At 47.6% G+C, this 14,761-nt stretch overlaps 1 long non-coding RNA gene across 1 annotated transcript in view; it reads right to left on the bottom strand.

Moving 5' to 3' along the window:
• The window catches only part of LOC113960607, a 10,523-nt gene extending 4,806 nt beyond the window's left edge, over positions 1-5,717 (bottom strand). Inside the window, exon 1 of the long non-coding RNA XR_003532063.1 lies at positions 5,642-5,717. This is a non-coding gene — a long non-coding RNA (uncharacterized LOC113960607). The remainder of the gene's footprint in view (positions 1-5,641) is intronic.
• Between the last annotated feature and the right edge of the window lie 9,044 nt (positions 5,718-14,761).

Here is a 14,761-nt window from a genome sequence, read left to right as displayed (position 1 = left end):
TCTGGAGACTGAATTGGAAGGAAGAGATTTACGTACTGGAACCTTTGTTCTGGGAGGAATCTTCGTCCGTATGCAATTTTGGGAGTCGGACTGGCAGTTGGGAAGTACGGTTCAAAACAGAAAACAACAGGCCTAGTTGCCAGGAAAGATAGCCTTCAAGCTTTGGTTTTGTGGTGCAGTTGGTGGACCAGGCTAGGCACTCCATTGAGAGCAAGAGTTTTGTGTGATGGCACCTTTGCTGTTGGAGAAATCTTTGTTTATATACAATTTTGGGAGTCGGGTTGGCAGATGTGAGGTAGGGCAGAAAACAGAAAACAATAGCCATTTCCCCACGAAAGAAAGCCTGGAAACTTTCGCTTTCTGGTGTACTTGGTGGGTCAGCCTGGGTACTCTATGGACAGCAAGAGCTTTCTGTTCTTCTACCTTTGTTCTGGGAAGAATCGTCATCCATTTGCAATTTTGGGAGTCTGGTTGGCAGTTGGAAAACAGGTCTGAAAAAAATCAAAGAACAGCTGTTATTGACAGGAAAGAAAACCTGGAAGCGTTGGCTTTGTGGTGCAACTGGTGGGCCAGTTTGGGCACTCCATGAGCAGCAAGAGCTTTCTTTGCTGGTACTTTAGTCTGGGAGGAATCTTTGTTGAAATGCAATTTTGATAGTCGGGCTGGCAGATGTGAGGCAGGGTTGAAAACAGGAAACAAAAACCCTTATCCCCAAGAAAGAAAGCCTGGAAGGTTTGGTTTTGTGTTGCAGTGTGTTTCTCAGCCTGGGCACTTTATGAGCAGAAAGAGTTTTCTGTGCTGGCACCTTTGGTGTGGCAGGAGTCTTCGTCCATACACAATTTTGGGAGTCGGGCTGGCAGTTGGGAGGCAGGGTTGAAAACAGAAAACAACAGTCCTTATCCCCAGGAAAATCAGTCTGGAAGCTTTGGTTTGGTGGTGCAGTTTTTTTGTCAGCCTGGAGACTGCATTGGCAGGAAGAGTTTTCTGTGCTGGCACCTTTGTTCTGGGAGGAATCTTTGTTTGTATGCAATTTTGGGAGTCGGGCTGGCAGTTGGGAGGCAGGAAACAGAAAACCAGAAAAAACAGCCCTTATCGCCAGGAAAGAAAGCCTGGAAGCTTTGGTTTTGTGGTGCAGTTGGTTTGTCAGCCTGGAGACTCCATTGCAGCAAGAACTTTCTGTGCTGGCACCTTTGTTCTGGGAGGAATCTTTGTTTGTATGCAATTTTGGGAGTCGGGATGGCAGTTGTGAGGCAGGGCAGAAAACAGGAAACAACAGACTTATCCCCCGGAAAGAAAGCCTGGAAGCTTTTGTTTTGTACCGCAGTGTGTTTCTCAGCCTGGAGACTCCACTGCAGCAAGAGCTTTCTGTGTTGGCACCTTTGGTGTGGGAGGAATCTTTCTTTTTATGCAATTTTGGGAGTCGGGCTGGCAGTTTGGAGGTAGGTCTAAAAAAAGCAAAAAACAGTCCTTATGGTCAGGAAAGAAAACCTTCAAGCTTTGGCTTTGTGGTACAGTTGGTGGACCAGGCTGGGCACTCCATGGGAAGCAAGAGCTTTCTCTGCTGACAACTGTATTCTGGGAGGAGTCTTCGTCTGTCAAGGGGTATCTGTCGAAGGCCTTAGTCTGAGGGGGGGAAGAAAGACACGCGACACACACACTAGGATGAAGAGCCAGAGAGATGTCTGCCTGTTTAGCGCAGCAGGTAGCTTTTTATTCAGTTCTCCCTCTTTTACTTTCCCACACACACAACACAAACATATTCCCACAAAAACACCGAGGAATGCTGCACCTGCACTCAGCCATGCAACTCAAGGCTGTGTCCATGGGAACTATCTAATTAGCTCCACTGTTCCCATGGAAAACGGTCCAACACTTTAAAACATTCCAAACCCCTCAAACTTCAGTTGTGGGGCTGTGACTTCACCCCACAATTCCTCCCTGTTCTGTAGTTGAGCAACAGAGACTGCCCGTATCGTATCCTGGAGTGCCCTTTGCAGGAACGACACTAGACAAGGCAGCATCAGCAACACAACTACAACCACCAACTTTTTAGATGTACAAGGCCCCCCTATTGGCTGTGTAGGGATTCCTGGCTAGATTCTATCTTCACACAGAAGAAACACTCCCGTAGGGAGTCAACAATGTGCACTCACTGCTGGAGTACTCCAAGTCGGATTCTTACCGACACCAGAAGCAACTATTTTTATAGAAAGATGATTCAGGGAACACATCCCATACCACAGACTCACCACGTGCTCGTTCTATGTCATAACCTACACAATGATTAAAATACACACAGTCTTTTACAAACAGTGACTCTAAAATACCTAACTTTTGAAGTGAAGTGTTAACAGACAACACATCATCCCAGCTATCAACATGATCAAGACACCTGCGCACAGTATGACAGTCTCGTTTTAATAAGTCACGCTGTTGGATGACATCCTGCACCAGGAGAGATGCTTCCATGTCATTCAGAGGAACACCAACAAGACAGGTGTAAAATGGTTGCTCTGGATACGCCAGTGATGCACAAAAGGTCGCGTGATTTAGTTCCTTCATTAGAGTCACCCAGAAGTTTCGACTATGCCATGGAGTGAACTTTGACAGGTCAGGAACTGCACTGACGACTTCCAGGACCAACAGCAGGACGTACATACCGCGCAGGTATTCAGCGAGGACTATTATCTGTAGAGACAAACATATCCCTTTCCCCAAGTTATCAAGTCATGTGGATCAGACCATTGACCAGAGACAAGTTCTGCATCTGCATGCTGTGCTCTGTCCTCAGTTCTTACAGGGATCACAAGATTATCAGTTGGGAGGAGGTTTTTTGCCAAGCACAGCATATTTTTCCTGAAACTCTAAAAGAAGGTAAAGACAATCGTCAGAGAAGGTCAAAATGTTTGAGACATACAGAGCTTTGTCTAGCCTAGAGACTGAGGGAGTTATCCCTTCATTCCCCCTTTCTATTCTTTAAGCAAGTGCTTCAGGGCACCATACACTCTCTCCACAATAACGTGTCCTGTAGAAGAAGGTGAAATAGCCATAACATGAGTGATCCTCCACAAAGCAAAGAAAATTTGGACAGATTTACAGACATAAGACAGCTTATAAGACATCCGCACTTGAGCGGGTGCTCCAGATGTAGCAAAAGCACAATGGAAGTGTTTAATGACATCATGGCTTTTTTGTCTAGTATGTGCACTAGCAACCACCACATGGGAAAACATGTCAGTGGACACATGGACATGCTTTAAATTACCAAATTCATTGACATGAGTGTCATCCAATTGCCACATCTGTAAGGTCTTAAGACCTCGAGGGTTAGTACCAAAATAGACAGCAGTATAGGCATCATGACAATCTGGACAATTGTATAGGCATCATGACAGTCTGGACAGGAGGCAACAATTAAGCGAGCAATAGAATGAGTCAAGTCAAATCGACATCTGAAAGTTTCTGCACCTTGATAATAAAAAAACTAATGAGACAAGACAGTTTGCTGGTGAATGTTAGGAACAAGTCTCAAAGTGACAGCAAAAACAAAAGCATCTGCTCGGGCATTACCCTCTGTGAAGAAACCTGGCAAAGAGGTATGACTACAAACATGTAGCACAAAATAAGGAACAGGTCTCTGCAAAAGAGTTCTCTAGAGCTCGAACAAAACTTGAAAAATAAGACATGGAGATGGACAATACAACACCGCCTGATAGAGTTGCTGTAATAAATTAACAACATATGCAGAATCAGTAATAACATTTAAAGACCGATTAGGAAATAACTGAAAAGCAAGAGTTACAGTTCGACGTTCCACAATTTGAGGAGAACCCTCTTGATGAACAATTTGATGTTGCCATCCACATTCTGCTTTCCATGCTACCGCAGTTTCACTTGTCTTCCTTGAGCTGTCCGCAAGGACTGTAAGGTCATCAAGGGGCTCTGCGCTGCGTAGTGTTTTTGTCCAATTGGAATTTCCCTAAGAAAAAACTTAAGAAGGGGATGTGAAGGTAAATGATAAGAAATTTGGCCGTGGAACCCAGCTAAAGCAGCTTGCAATTCACATTTGTTTCCAAGGCACCACTCAAAGTAACGAGATTGTACAGGTAAAACAATGCGCTCTGGATTTCTGTCAGAACACTCTCCACACCTTTTTCTAGCCTCAATGATGATTTGAGCTATGAGTTCAAACAATCCAGGAGTAGTTTGGGGTTTTTTTGAGCCCGAAAAGGCAAAAAATAGTCACTCTGTGATGTGCAGTAGATCAGACCAATGGTCAAACCACTGTACCAATGCCCCAAAAGGAACACTGTGATCTGCAAAAATAAAAAAATTAGACAATTTGACAATGACAATTTGTGAAACAAATTTAGAATATAAAGCCTGCTCTACTTGCTGGATGGTTTGAACTGCTCTTTTAGTCAGTTCCCTTGGTTCCTGAGGATTGTCAGAATGTTTGAGTAGGTCAAATAGAGGTGCCAGCTGGGTGTTTGCCAATTCCAAATAGGACCTAATCCTAATAGCTTTTTTACATCAGTAAGAGTTTTGACATTAATATCCAATTGAACTGGCTGAGGAATAACTGCTTTTCGTGTGATTTTGAACCCTAAATACTTCCAGGGTTCCTCTCGCTGCACCTTCTCAGGAGCAACTACTAGGCCGAAGGATTGTAGACTCTTTCTGGTTTCAGCTTCCAACACACCCAACTGATCCTCAGTGGCCACAGTCAGCAGAAATATTACCTATATAATGACAACAAAAGACACTCAGAAAATTACAGGAGATAATGTTGGAATCATAAACCATTGACAAATTATAGGAATATTTTCATTTCCTGGGAGAGGGTTTTCTATGTATAACACTTGTAAGGTTCTGCATGTTTAATAGATGGAACTGAAAATGCGATTTTTTCTTCTCTATAACTGGGGTCTAACTGAATCATGAAAAAACAACCTGTCAAATTAATAATAACAATGGGTTATTCAGCAGGAAGCATAGAAGGGGTCAATAAACCAATGCTGACATGGTAACCATGACCGCACCAACCTGTCTGAGATCATGCAACAGTCTTCATTTCACAGATTTTTTCTTTATCACAAAGACAGGGTGATTAAAGGATTCTGAGATGGTTCAATGTGATCAGCATCAAGTTGATCTTTAACAAGTTGTTGCAGAGCCAACAGCTGTTCTGTAGGTATGAGCCACTGTTGAAGTCACACAGGATCTGTACGTTGTAAAAGAAAATTCTGAGCAGTACCTCCCAGTCTCACAACCCAAACCCCTGGCATGACCACAGGCCAGGAGGTCGACCAGGATGTCCGTCAGGTCCCAAATGCAGACAACTGACAGCAAGCTTCAAGTATCGTAGAGAGTACAGGTCAACCGTGGACATGGTGCAGAGATCGGCACTGACCAAAAGATTTATGGTGCATCAGTAGAACCAAATCCTCCATCCCAACGCTCGTGAGGCTCTGCTTGGGGAACACAACTCAGAAAACATACAAGTTGAGTTATTCGTGTCCCTTTAGGAATTGTCACTGAAGGATAAGGTGTGGAGACCATAGCACAAATCTGTCTTGTATAGTTAGCATCAATGACTGCAACATGAACAAAAAATCCCAAAATCCTGCAATTGTGCTACTAGAATGGCTGATTAACAAGGCACTTAACCCACGCTGCCTTCGTACAATGCTAAACATCCACCAGTCAGATTATGTGATCAATATGTCTGGTATAGAACAAGCAGCAGTCACAAGCATTGAGGACATTTTTCTGAAAACACAGTTGCCATAGGTAGGGCACGTCCCAAGGATGAAGGACTAGCTGTTTTACGATGAATATTGCCACCAGCTGCCGCATGAGAGGAGCCCTGAAGAGAAGACACAAGGACTCCCTGAAACGACATCGCAGCCCTGGCCACACTGATTAACATAACTGGTGTACTCTGGTCTCCAATCAGGAGGCCTAGAGACACACTATCTGTAACGCTGTTGATGCTTCTGAGAAAGGACGCAGAATGGCCCTGACAGTCTGCAGGGCCCCCCCCCCGCAACAGGTTGATCAAGCAGGGCAGCAATATCGACAACCCTTAATTTAAACCCTGGAAAACACAGAAAAGCTCAAACGACTCTGCCTCCTACACAGTCCACACAGTTACAGTTAATGGGCAGCATGACACATGAAAAAAGGAACAGCACCAGTGGAAAGGCTCCACCTGAGATTTAACCTCTATAAACCTCTGAAACAAGGCTGAAATAGAACGTCAAATTTTTTTAAGAATCTCTTATTTAACTTCAGTCCTGATCATATGGCTAACCAGACAGGGTTAGTCTTGAAATAACTAAAACCTCACCAGTTTTCATAAGAGTGGAATTACTCATGGTGGGAATTTGAAGAGTTCATATACCATCCAGAATAAGGACTAACTATGGTTCAACAGAATCATGTTACACATCTCTGTAAAATCTTGACACCGGCAGAAAGTATTTGTAAGTTTACACAGTTACACATTCATGTAGCTTTTCTCTTTCACACAATCTTTTTCCACTCATGCATTTAGGTGGCCACCTCAGTCATCCAGCATTCACACACACATCCTAAAATTGTTATTGGCTGTGTAGTTCTCATCAGTCTCATAACTTAAAGGGAATTTAAGGTATATTTGCTAATATTAACTTGTAAATCTTGTACAACTCTCCATGCAAAAGACAAATACGATGGGAACGGACAGGATATTACCTTGGAAATTTTCAACCTTTTTCATAGAGCAAGGACACTCTATTTGTCCTAACGGCAACAGAACCACTTCTGCAAGAGGCAGGACTACCCCCTTTTGTCTTCCCTTCTTCACCTCTTCTCGCCCTCTGTCCCCCCTGCGTCTCCTGTTTCTCTTGAGCACTCGGTCCCCCTGGAAGCAAAAGTGTAGCTTCGTTAAGGGAGCTTTCACTAGCATTTGTCGGAGGACGGGGGAGAGGGAGGGAGGGAGGGGGAAGAAGGGGAATAGGGCTTGGGTTCATTCGGAGAAAAAAATCAGGAAGAGAAGTCAAATTGCCCTTGCTGTCCTTATGTCGCAAGCTAGCTACATGATCCGGTGAGAAAGAACGATATACAGGAGGGAAGGAACAGCTGCAGGTGGACACGTTCCGGGGAGGGGGGGGGTTGGGGAGGGGTGTAAAACAGGGGACAACGCAGACAGCCTCCCCACTGCATTGCCTGACACCGCGGCCGCCGCTACCAGCCCGCTACTCCCCCGCAACACCGCTCGGGACCATGGCTGTAGGCAGCGCGGGGGAAAACAGACCCCACCACTGTCCGCTGCGCCGGGGCCCGCGGCCGCCGTTACCGGGGCCGCCGCCGGCGCATGCGTGGGCGAACCGCTCTGAGCCGGGGTCGCCGCGGCTATCCCGGCGGCCCCCGACTGGGCGCCGGCTGGGGCCGGGCACAGCACCGCAATCACGCACGGAGCCGCTGCTGCCGCTGCCCGCCGCGCCGGGGCCGGGACCGCTCCGCCCGGAGCCGGCGCCTGGGACCGCAGCTGCTACAAGTCCTCCAGCACCCAGGGCCACGACCGCTGCCGCCGGGGCCACACCACGGCTGCCGCTGCCCGCGCGGACACAGATGGACCAGACACGACACCGTCCGGAGGAGACATAGAAAGCTCCTCAAGGTGAAATCCAGTCACCGCGTCCACAAGATCGTCTCCCAGTACATCAACAGCACATTCATGCTGTAACTGTCCTTGATCATCTTGGACAAGTACTGCCGAGTCGCTAGCAGTGCGTCCATCTTGACGGTGCCTCTCGGTTGTCCCCGACCCTGCTCCGCAACCTCCGATCCCGTTTTGGCTCCCTTCGACTCTGCCCGGCCCCTTTTCTTTAGCACTCTAATTTCCTCCCAGGCAAAGCAGCCTCTCTCTCAGTCTGAAGACACAAAACTAACAAGCGACATAACTTCGTCGGTCTAACACCAAAACGCCGTAACAAAGCTTTCCAGGCGATAAACACACGCCTTTCGTTTGCACACATGGTCTACCCCCACGGCGACTAGGAAAAAGTTCCCAGGAGTTCACCTGCACCTTACCAAGTGCCAGATGCACCCAGGCTCTCCAGGCAACTTGTGCCTTCCAAGTGTGGCAGAAACACTTGCCTGCTAGTGTAGAGAACAATCGGATCCGGGTCCTGCAGTACTCCCTGCTACTTTAACAACTCCTGAGCACCAAGACCTTGCTGCGCTTCGCCCTGCAGCTCACCTGCCTCCGGTTGCGATACCCAGATGACCCAGACAATACTCGACAGTCTTTTTCTGGTCCACATGGGGCACCAATTGTTGAGGGGTATTTGTCGAAGGCCTTGGTCCGAGGGGGGGAAGAAAGACAAGCGACACACACACACCTAGGATGAAGAGACACACACTAGGATGAAGAACCAGAGAGATGTCTGCCTGTTTAGCGCAGCAGGTAGCTTTTTATTCAGTTCTCCCTCTTCTACTTTCCCACACACACAAGACAAACATATTCCCACAAAAACACTGAGGAATGCTGCACCTGCACTCAACCATGCAACTCAAGGCTGTGTCCATGGGAACTATCTAATTAGCTCCAATGCTCCCATGAAAAACGACCCAACACTTTAAAACATTCCAAAACCCTCAAACTTTAGTTGTGGGGCTGTGACTTCACCCCACATTTGTCCGTATGCAATTTTGGGAGTTGACTTGGCAGTTGGGAGGTACGGCTGAAAAAAGCAAACAACAACCCTTATTGCAAGGAAAGAAAGCCTGGAAGCTTTGACTTTGTCATGCAGTTGGTGGACCAGGCTAGGTACTCCATTGGGAGCAAGAGCTTTCTGTGCTGGCACCTTTGCTGTTGGAGGAATCTTTGTTTATATGCAATTTTGGGAGTCAGGCTGGTAGATGTGAGGCATGGCAGAAAACAGGAAACAATAGGCATTTCCCCAAGAAAGAAAGACTGGAAACTTGGTCTTTCTGGTGTACTTGGTGGGTCAACCTGGGCACTCTACGGGCAGCAAGAGCTTTCTGTGCTGGCACCTTTGTTCCGGGATGAATCTTCATCCGTATGCAATTTTGGGAGTCGGACTGTAAGTTGGGAGGCAGGGTTGAAAAAAGGAAACAATAGGCATTTCCCCGGGAAAGAAAGTCTGGAACCTTTGGCTTTCTGGTGTACTTGGTGGATCAACTTGGACACTCTATGGGCAGCAAGAACTTTCTGTGCTGGTACCTTTGTTCTGGGAGGAATCTTTGTTTGTATGCAATTTTGGGAGTTGGTCTGGCAGTTTTGAGGCAGGGCTGAAAACAGGAAACAACAACTCTTATCGCCAGGAAAGAAAACCTTCAAAGTTTGGTTTTGCGGTGCAGCTGCTGGGGCAGGATGGACACTCTATGAGCAGCAAGAGCTTTCTGTGCTGGCAACTTTAGTCTGGGAGCAATCTTCGACTGTATGCAATTTTGGGAGTCGGTCTGGCAGTTGGGAGGCAGGGCAGGAAAACAGGAAACAACAGCCCTTATCGCCAGGAAAGAAAACCTGGAAACTTTGACTTTGTGGTGCAGTTTGTTTGTCAGGCTGGAGACTGCATTGGGAGGAAGAGCTCTCTGTGCTGGCACCTTTGTTCTGGGAGGAATCTTTGTTTGTATGCAATTTTGGGAGTCGGGCTTGAAGTTGGGAGGCACGGTTCAAAACCGGACACAGCAGCCTGTATCGCCAGGAAAGAAAGCCTGGAAGCTTTGACTTTTTGTTGTAGTTGGTGGACCAGACTTGGCACTCCATTGAGAGCAAGAGCTTTCTGTGCTGGCATCTTTGCTGTGGGAGGAATCTTTGTTTGTATGCAATTTTAGGAGTCGGGCAGGGAGATGTGAGGCAGCATGGAAAACAGGAAGCAACAGCCCTTATCCCCACAGAAGAAAGCCTTGAAACTTTGGCTTTGTGGTGCAGCTGCTGGGCCAGGATGGGCACTCCATGAGCAGCAAGAGCTCTTTGTTCTGGTACCTTTCTTCTGGGAGGAATCTTCTTCCGTATGCAATTTTGGGAGTCAGACTGGCAGTTGGGAGTCAGAGCTGAAAACAGGAAACAACATCCCTTATTGCCAGGAAAAAAAACCTTCAGGAAAAAAAGACCCATTCACCCTTCAACAGTCCCATCTGGCCTGTGCATAAGTCTAACAGAGAATGGAGATTGACTGTGGACTATCGTGGCTTGAATGAAACCACCCCACCGCTGAGTGCTGCTGTTCCAGACATGCTAGAGCTCCAGTATGAGCTGGAGTCCAAGACAGCGAAGTAGTATGCCACTATTGACATCGCGAACGCATTCTTCTCCATTCCCTTAGCAGCAGAGTATAGACCACAGTTCGCTTTCACCTGGAGGGACGTGCAGTACACCTGGAACCGACTGCCCCAGGGGTGGAAACACAGTCCCACCATCTGCTACGGACTGATCCAGGCCACACTAGAGAAGGGTGAGGCTCCAGAACACCTGCAGTACATTGATGACATCATCATATGGGGGGACACAGCAACGGAGGTTTCTGAGAAAAGAAAGAAAATCATCCAGATCCTCCTGGGAGCCGGTTTTGCCATAAAGAAGAGTAAGGTTAAGGGACCTGCCCGAGAGATCCAGTTCCTGGTGGTGAAATAGCAAGATGGGCGTCGTCAGATCCCGACAGAAGTTATCGATAAGATCACAGCAATGACCCCACCAACCAGCAAGAAGGAAATGCAAGCTTTTCTGGGTGCCATAGGTTTCTGGAGGATGCATATCCCGTAGTACAGTCAAATCGTAAGTCCTCTCTATCTGGTAACCCTCAAAAAGAATGATTTCCAGCGGGGTCCTGAACAGCAACAAGCATTCGAACAGATTAAACGAGAGATTGCACACACTGTAGCCCTTGGGTCAGTCAAGACAGGGACAGATGTGAAAAATGTACTCTATTCTGCAGCTGGGAATAAAGGTCTCTCCTGGAGCCTCTGGCAAAAGGTGCCTGGCGTGACCCGAGGCCACCCACTTGGGTTCTGGAGTTGAAACTACAGAGGATCTGAAGTCAACTACACCCCAACGGAGGAGATCCTAGCAGCTTATGAAGGAGTGCAAGCTGCCTCTGAGGTGATTGGCACAGAAGAACAACTGCTCCTGGCACCTCGACTACCAGTGCTGAACTGAATGTTTAAGGGAAAGGCACCCTCTACACATCATGCCACTGATGCTACGTGGAGTAAATGGATCACTCTGCTCACGCAGTGCACCCGTATTGGAAATCTGAATCGCCCTGGGATCCTAGAAGTCATCACAAACTGGTCGGAAGGTGAGAGTTTTGATCTAGCAGATGAAGAAGAGCAGGTGGTAAGGGCTGAGGAAACCCCAGAATTCGATAAACTACCAAAAGAGGAAATGCACTACACCCTCTTCACTGATGGTTCCTGTCGCCTTGTAGGAATGAAGCGCAAATGGAAAGCAGCTGTATGGAGCCCTGCCCGACAAGTTTCAGAAGCTACTGAAGGGGAAGGAGAATCGAGCCAATTTGCAGAGCTCAAAACTGTCCAGTTGGCACTGGACATTGCTGAACGGGAGAAGTGGCCAAAACTTTACATCTACACTGACTCATGGATGGTAGCCAATGCTCTGTGGGGATGGTTGGACAGATGGAAGAAGGCCAATTGGGAACGCAGGGGAAAACCCATCTGGGCTGCTGATATGTAGCAAGACATTGCCACCCAGACAGAGAAGTTGATTGTGAGAGTCCACCACGTAGACCCCCGAAGGTGTGCAGAGTCCGAGTCAATGAGGAGCATCGCAACAATGAACAGGCAGACCAAGCTGCACAAGTCAAGGTGTCACAGGTGGACCTGGACTGGCAGCACAAAAGAGAGTTGTTCCTAGCACGGTGGGCCCACGATGCCTCAGGCCATCAGGGCAGAGATGCCACCCATAGATGGGCACAAGACCGAGGGGTGGACTTAACCAAGGACATTATTTCCCATATTATCCATGACTGTGAGACCTGCACTGCCATCAAACAGGCTAAGAGACTGAAGCCCCTATGGTATGGTGGACACTGGAGTAAGTATAGATATGGGGAGACCTGGCAAGTTGACTACATCACACTGCCACGAACCCGCCAAGGTAAGCGCTATGTACTCACCATGGTGGAAGCCACCACTGGATGCCTGGAGACGTACCCGGTGCCTCACGCTACTGCCCGAAATACCATCCTGGGCCTTGAAAAGCAAGTCCTGCGGTGACATGGCACCCCAGAGCGCATCGAATCAGATAATGGAACTCATTTCAAGAACAACTTAGTTGCCACCTGGGCGGAGGAGCATGGCATCAAGTGGGTGTACCACATCCCATCCCATACCATGCAGCAGATGCAGGGAAAGTTGAACGGCATAATGGACTGTTGAAAACTACCCTGAAAGCGTTGGGTGGAGGGACAGACAAGCACTGGGATCAGCATCTAGCAAAGGTTACATGGTTAGTTAACACCAGAGGCTCCAACAACCGAGCCGGACCTGCCCAGTCAGAGTCCCTCCACACCGTGGATGGAGACAAGGTCCCAGTGATTCACAAGAGGAGTATGTTAGGGAAAAAGGTTTGGATTAACCCTGCCTCGAGCAAAAGTAAACCCATTCGTGGGATTGTTTTTTGCCCAAGGGCCCGGTTGCACCTGGTGGGTGATGCAGGAAGGTGGAGAAACCCGGTGCATACCCCAAGGGGACCTTATTCTCGGGTGAACTGACTGTAACCGTATATTTGCATCTGTATGTAAATCTGTATCTGGTTTTGTATATATCTATTAGAAGATGTGTACATAGTTAGAATAATGCATGTATGAATGAGGTTGAACGATTTAATCTGATTAAGTGTGGTAGCATGGGAAAGAAAAATTAGGGGTGGATAATGTTATGGATTAAGAATTCAGGGGAATTTTTCTTCTCCTGCCCCACTCCAAGGGAAAAGAGAGTGAGAGGGGGGAAGGAAGGTCATTAGCTTTACAAAGAATGTACCTTGGCCCCACTGATGGGCCAAAACAGGAAACAACAGACCATATCCCAAAGGAAGAAAGCCTGGAAGCTTTGGCTTTGTGGTGCAGCTGCTGGGCCAGGCTTGGTACTCTATGGGCAGGAAGAGCTTTCTGTTCTGGTACCTTTGTTCTTGGAAAAATCTTTGTTTGCATGCAATTTTGGGAGTAGGACTGGCAGTCGGAAGGCAGGTCTGAAAAAAGTAAACAACAGGCCTAGTCGCTAGGAAAGAAAACCTGGAAGCTTTAACTTTGTGGTGCAGTTTGTCAGCCTGGAGACTGCATTGGCAGCAATAGCTTTCTGTGCTGGCACCTTTGTTCTGGGAGGAATCGTCGTCCGTATGCAATTTTGGGAGTCGGGTTGGCAGTTGGGAAGCACGGTTCAAAACAGGAAAAAAAGAACCCGTATCACCAGGAAAGAAAGCCTTCAAGTTTTGACTTTGTGGTGCAGTTGGAGGACCAGGCTGGGCACTCCATTGAGTGCAAGAGCTTTCTGTGCTGTCATCTTTGTTCTGGGAGGAATCTTTGTTTGCATGCAATTCTGGGAGTTGGTCTGGCAGATGTGAGGCAGGGTTGAAAACAGGAATCAACAGCCCTTATCGCCTGGAAAGAAAGCCTGGAAACTTTGGCTTTGTGGTGCAGTTGGTGGACCAGGCTGAGGACTCCATGAGCAGCAAGAGCTTTCTGTTCTAGTACCATTGTTCTAGGAGGACTTGTCCGCAATATGCAATTTTGGGAGTCAGTCTGGCAGTTGGAAGGCAGGTCTGAAAAAAGCAAACAACAGGTCTAATCGCCAGGAAAGTCTGGAAGCTTTTGCTTTTTGGTGCAACTGCTGGACCAGCCTTGGTACTCCATGAGCAACAAGAGCTTTCTGTGCTGGAAACTGTGGTCTGGAAGGAGTCTTCGTCCGTCTGCAATTTTGGGAGTCGGGCTGGCAGTTGGGAGGCAGGGCTGAAAATAGGAAACAACAACCCTTATCACCAGGAAAGAAATCCTGGAAGCTTTGGCTTTGTGGTGCAATTTGTTTTTCAACCTGGAGACTGCATTCGCAGCCAGAGTTTTCTCTGCTGACACCTTTGTTCAGGGAGGAATCTTTGTTTGTATGCAATTTTGGGAGTCGGACTGGCAGTTGGGAGGTAGGGCGGAAAACAGGAAACAGTAGCCATTTCCCCAGGAAGGAAAGACTGGAAACTTTGACTTTCTAGTGTACTTGGTATGTCAACCTGGGCACTCTATGGGCAACAAGAGCTTTCTGTTCTCGTACTTTTGTTCTGGGAAGAATCTTTGTTTATATGTAATTTTTGGAGTCAGGCTGGCAGTTTGGAGTCACGGTTCAAAACAGGAAACAAGAGCCCGTATCACCAGGAAAAAAAGTCTTCAAGCTTTGGCTTTGTGGTGCAGTTGGTGGGCCAGGTTGAGCACTCCATTGAGTGCAAGAGTTTTCTGTGCTGACACCTTTGTTCTGTGAGGAATCTTTGCTTGCATGCAATTTTGGGAGTCGGGGTGGTAGTTGTGAAGCAAAGCGGAAAACAGGAAACAACAGTCCTTATCCCCAGGAAAGAAAACCAGGAAGCTTTTGCTTTGTGTTGCAGTTGGTTTGTCAGCCTGGAGACTCCACTGCAGGAAGAGTTTTCTGTTCTGGTACCTTTATTCTGGGAGGAATCTTCATCCGTATGCAATTTTGGGAGTCAGTCTGGCAGTTGGGAGGCAGGGCTGAAAAGAGAAAACCACAG

The sequence above is a fragment of the Corapipo altera genome, unplaced genomic scaffold (assembly GCF_003945725.1).
Source record: "Corapipo altera isolate COAL_440 unplaced genomic scaffold, ASM394572v1 60300, whole genome shotgun sequence".
In the NCBI taxonomy this organism is placed as follows: domain Eukaryota; kingdom Metazoa; phylum Chordata; class Aves; order Passeriformes; family Pipridae; genus Corapipo; species Corapipo altera.
Note: the sequence above shows the minus strand (reverse complement) of the source record. Positions and strands in the feature narration are given on the sequence as shown.